Below are 6,281 nucleotides of genomic sequence, written 5' to 3' on the forward strand. Positions count from 1 at the left end.
TTATGTATATTTATGAATAACACATTACAATAAATTTACATTTATAAAAAGTTGTGAAGACTGATATGTTTAATCTTGTTAGAGAGTTAACCTGAACCATTTATATGAAGCAGGTAATTGCAGTATATTTAGTTGCATACTTTCCCTGACAAAATGTCAAGATGTTTTATAACAAATTTTGTCAGAAATGTTTTTAAAAAAAATCCCTGTCATATTAAGAGAACTTAGATTAATAAAAGTTTAAGCATAATCACAATCTTTATGTTGTGTTTGATAGAGAAATAAATAATACATTTTAGTACAAGCCAGTATCAGCCTATTCTACCTGAAGGGGAGAAGCTAATTGTAGGCTCGTTGGGGAGGTTCCAATCTGATTAAAACACAGATCCTATTTCGTTTCGTTTTGTATAATTCAAAATTTCGTTTTACTTGTCTTTACTACACTAGGATATGGAAGAGTTGTATTCTACTACCTGATCTTAAAATCACCATTGGTAATTCAGAAATAAATTTCTCCAAAAATGTTCGAAACCTTGAAGTGATATTTGATCCTTCTCTGACAATGGACGCTCAGGTTGATATGGTATGCCGTACATGCTACTATCATCTACGCTGTATATGCAACATCAGAAACTATCTCACTGCTGACGCTTGTAAACTACTTGTGAGATCACTTATTTTATCAAGGATTGATTATTGTAATAGTTTACTCTATGGAATCCCACAAGCATTTCTAGCCAAGATCCAAAAGGTTCTTAATACTGCAGCCCGAATAGTAACAAGGACACATAAGTTTGATCACATCCAGAATGTGCTGGCTTCTTTACATTGGTTACCTGCTGAGGCGCGAGTCTAATACAAAATACTAACATTAGTGTATAAATGTCGCAATAATGCAGCTCCTCAATACTTATCTGAACTCTTATATGACTACAACCCTATTAGATCACTTCGCTCTCAAAATAAACAGTCACTAGTTGTTCCAAGATATAATTTGAAGTCATATGGGTATAGGTCTTTCAGTTCAGCTGGTCCTAGATTATGGAACGAACTTCCACAACAGATCAAGAATCAACAAACTTTTAATCAATTTAAATCCGCACTAAAGACTTTCCTGTTTCAACAGTTTTACCAGTAGAGCCATTACAAAAAGCGTTTTGAGCATGTGTCAACATGGAGAAGACGCTATATAAAACTTCATTATTATTATTATTATTATTCATTGACGTGTTCTGAATGGTGTGGGGCCTTAGGCAATGAAACGGTCTGTTACGGCGAGCTTTAGGCTTGTTTTGCACGGAACTGTGGTTAAGCCGCTCGTGTGACCTCTGACGCGACCTATCGCTACAACCAGTCAGATCTTCTTGTATTTTAGGCCATCGAAAGTATAAAAAAACGAAATGAAATATAGATCTGTATTTTAATCAGATTGGTCAGGTTCGAGAATTTTCGGAGTCCACAATGGCCACTTTATAGAAGTGGATATTTTGGGGAATACATCAGCATCTCCCTCACATCAACATCAAAACTCAAATTCTAATCAGTAACAAGGTTACAAAATTTAAAATAATCTGATTAGTGTCTTTTAAAGTCTCTTTAGGGAGTGAATCCATTAGGGGTCAGGAGGCATCGCTACCTTACACTTTTTCAAAGCACTACACCATTTTTTTTTCAGAGTACGGTTTTCTTATTTTCGAAGCACGGATTTTTCATTTCGAAGCATGTTCGTGCTCCAAGGCACGTTATTTTAGGTCCTGTGGAATATATTCTGGTAATTATTATTATTATTATTGTTCGATTTATATTGTCTGTCACATTCACACAAGTACAATTTGTATGTCAGTATGGTAGATAGATTTATTTGAAACAAACATTATACTGTACAACATATGGTAGTATGATACTGGGATCGGTAAGTGCAGTACATTGGAGGATGGTGTTGGATTAGATAATACAAATAACAAGACCAGTTCTTAGTTCACCATCTTGTAATACAAGTAGTCTTTTATTCTCCAGGCACATTATCCAGGCACATAACTATAGACTACAATAAGAACATAGAACTAAAGGGAAGTAATTCCATTTACCTTAATGGACTCAGACAACTAATATATATTATATAACGTCTCAATATGACAGTAGGCTTACAAATATTTTGGGGAATTAATTTATGCGGTCATGCTTAAAGTAGCTAAGCCTCTAACTCAAACCAAAACCTTCGACAATAAAAACACGAATAATTTGTCAATTTTAATCAACATTGGTGTTGTGATCTTACCGGGAAAAGATGGGCTTCTGATATCCAATATTTAAGACAAAATAAACATTTTTACGATTTATACACGAATCGTGTACCAGAATGTGTTTCAGCGCAATTTGTAACAAGCGACCCCAAATTATACTTATCTAGTAGTATCTTGGTGCTTTAACGTCTGCTTCCACAGAAGTGAAAACGCAGATTGCAGACATATTATACTTATCTGGAGAGCATGCACAATAAATACTATCAGTGTAGACTGGAATAACCAGACGCTATTAAGGATTGCCATTCGATTGAGACTTCTGGCGTATTTCGCCGAACATAACTGCTTTGAACGATTGAATGTAAATCAGTTTATTTACATTCATATTACATTATTATATACGTTGCGACCCATTTGTGTCAATTTGTAGGTTCCAAATATTGGCGATTTGGCTCCTTTAAGCCACACCACACACGCACCTACAGTAATTTGTTGATATTTAATCGACAAATTTGTAACCCAATCGATCGTTGCCACGATCCGCATCAAACACCAAACCGGCGCCGGCAGATATGCATCCTGTTATGCAGTGAAGAAGAAAAAAAAAAAAAAAAAAAACACCGCGGGGAGAGACCACAAATAATCGAAATTGTGGTCTATTTCGTACGATCGATATGTCACAAACAATTTAGATATTATGTGGAAAGGCCTAAGGTTTTAAACAAAATGATTAAACACTTTTCCGTCCGCATAACATTGCCAGCAAGTGAAATTAGACGTTTGGTCATATCTTTATGACGTCATAAAGCGCTGTTATAACGGTGAAAGAAAATGGCTGATGTGGTATTAGGTAATAGAGCAGCAAGAGAAAACATATTCCATTTAGATGTAAGAAGAACACCATCTAAATGCTATAAATTATCTAGACAATGTACTAACGATATTAAAAAGGTAAGACTGGCGTTTTAAAAAGACGCGGGAAAAAGTGCAACAGATTTAACTGATTATTCTTGATTAATTAGCCTAATAATAAATATAGCAAATCATAAACGACACTCTAAATATTGTTTTAATAGAATTTATTACTATGGAAACGACAGTAGAATCTTACAAATGAAACGACACTTGCCTATCTTTCGCCGATAAAGAATAAGATACGGATTGTTTAAACAAGAAAAAAAAAACCTCGTGTAAGCTTTATAGATTTTAACGTTGATCTATCTAACATTTTTTTTAAAAATCCATATTTATAGAGTTTATGGATACCCTTCACTTATTATATTCGTTTTTCCAGTTACCCCTTCCTTATAGTGCTATATATATTTTTGTTAAAGGCGCCTCATCTGTATTCAACGTTTTGTCGTTTATGTCATCTGGAGAAAAGGTCCGGTGTTTCAATAATTCCAACGAAAACTAACAACAAACCGTCCGCATTTGAACTGGATAGTAAGCATAACGTTTTTTTTTAAAAAAATTTCACCCAATAAGTAATACTAGTGTATATTAACTGTATTTATGGATGATTGTGTTTATATTCTTTCCTTTACTTGCTAATTATGGATTCGCTTCGAAAAAGACGTTTTTCAAAACATTCCGAAATCAGTTGTTTTCAAGGGCATTTTTATAGTACAGTTAGAAGCAGTGGGATAATACCGAAAAATCACTATTGGTACTATTTGAGAGCTAGAAACTATCAAATTTAGATAAAAATCACATTTATAACACAGAGCACGTGGGCTCCACTTCTTCGAAATTAAAAATTCTTCTCGCGCCCGGCAGGAGACAATCTCCCCGAATCTTCCTACGACCTATATTCCTTAAAAAATGCCCTGATTGTTTTAGCTAAATTTAGGACAGATATCTACAAATAGAAAAAAAATATATGTTTATTTGATCTATTAATCTTTTCTTATTCCATTTTAGTGCACAGTTCATGTCCCCGTAGACTTAAAGTTGATCTTTTAAGATGTCATTGTGATGAACATTCTCTAAACATATTGAGACAATTACACAGCGAAACACCTAAACAATGCCACAGAACTTTGCCGACCAGATGGATGCAAGATAGGTAATACATATGGACACACCCAGTGACAATAAGTATCGAGTTTTGAAGCATTTTTTTTTTTTTACAAAAATAAATATAAAAAAATACAAATAAAAACGTTAATGGTCACTTAACAAATATAGAATATTGTAATTTTAAAAAATTAATATTTATAGGAATAATAATATATCAACTCGCCAAGTGCCACATCAATTATTGAGTGGATGCACAGGATCCAACCTGCGCAATAGCTTCTGCCATTATTTGTTTCGGATAATAATTTCCGCTTTCGCACTTTTTTGTTTGTTTTAGGTTTATGAACGAGGTCCTGTCCAATTTCATAATAAATGAAACCGCGCAGTTGCCGTTGTCAACCATAGTTATAAGATGGAAGCTAGGTAGAAAAATACCAACATATGATAAAGCTGAACTTGTAGGATTGTTATCCATTTATGGTGATGTACATAGTGTATATAAACAAACCCCTAACAGCGCTACCGTCGTCTTTAACGACATAACATCAGCATGTCGTGTGATTCAAACTAAACATCTCGGAGAACCAAGAAATAAAATACATTGTGTTTGGTATCATAAATTTATGAGTAATAAAGCTTTTTATACAACTAGCAAGGGACTAAAGGTTAAAAGTGATCCCTACATACAGATCCACAACGCCACAGTAGTTAGACGATAAAAGTATATATATATATAAAAAAAAAAAAAACCCCAAAAAACCCAACATGTCTATTTGTGAGTAGAACAAACGGTATCGATAGATTTTGATTTTAAAAAAACAACCCCAAAAGTGAAAGGTTTTGAATCCAATGACTGCAATTCATTGCCATTTGATTTTTAAAGATTTTTTTTCTTCAAATGATCAAATTATATTATTAGTGTTAAATGTAACGTTTCTGGAATAAATTTATTTATATTGACAATTTTGTTTCTGACCACTTCTTGTGTATTTTCTAAACGGACGAATTAGAATTCTTATTTATTCTCCAGTGTGAAATGAATATCATTCCATGACTGCAATACAGTGCATTCTCCAGCAACAAGAATAGAAATTCTGATTTAATGTGGCCCAGATAGGCTACCATCTTTGATGACTTTCAAATGAGGAGGATGGGAAAGTACCTAACATATTTTGGCCATCTTTGATATGGCAACAAAATTGACCAGCTAGAGAAATTACACAATCAATAAAGTTATATTTATAGATTTCATGACTAAATCTAACCCGTGTTTGCTCCTTGTATTGGTCGAGAAAGTTCCTAGGGATTCTCCAGCGTGGTTTCTCTTGGTCAGTGGGGCAGGGCAGAAATTAGAGTAGGTCGTTTTGCTGTTGTAGGGGCAAGGGGCAAACTTTCCTTCATAACACAATGTATGGCGCATGCCCTTCTTCATTAGCCTGATCCAGAAAAGTATATTGGGACTTGAAGGCTAAGAATGGTCAAATTCTTTGAATAAAATGCCTTGTTAGTTGGGGCCAAACATATTTCTATAACACTTTTAGTAAGAAATAGTTCTTTAGTATTTTGAAGTGTCAAAATGTGGTATTTGTCAATTAATGGTGGATCGATTCCACTGGTCATCTTGTAACAATAACAAGATGTCGTGTATGGTAGATAACATTGGTCATCTTGTAACAATAACAAGATGTCATGTATGGTAGATAACACTGGTTACCTTGTAACAATAACAAGATGTCCCATATGGTAGATAAAACTGGTCATCGTGTAACAATAACAATATGTCATGTGCATGTATGGTAGATAACACTGGCCATCTTGTAACAATAACAAGATGTCCCATATGGTAGATAATACTGGTCATCTTGTAACAATAACAAGATGTCATGTATGGTAGATAACACTGGTCATCTTGTGACAATAACAAGATGTCGTGTATGGTAGGTAACACTGGTCATCTTGTAAAACAAGTAATCAATAACAAGATGTCATGTATGGTCATCTTGTAAAAGTAACAAG

The sequence above is a fragment of the Patella vulgata genome, chromosome 4 (assembly GCF_932274485.2).
Source record: "Patella vulgata chromosome 4, xgPatVulg1.2, whole genome shotgun sequence".
Classification (NCBI taxonomy): Eukaryota; Metazoa; Mollusca; class Gastropoda; family Patellidae; genus Patella; species Patella vulgata.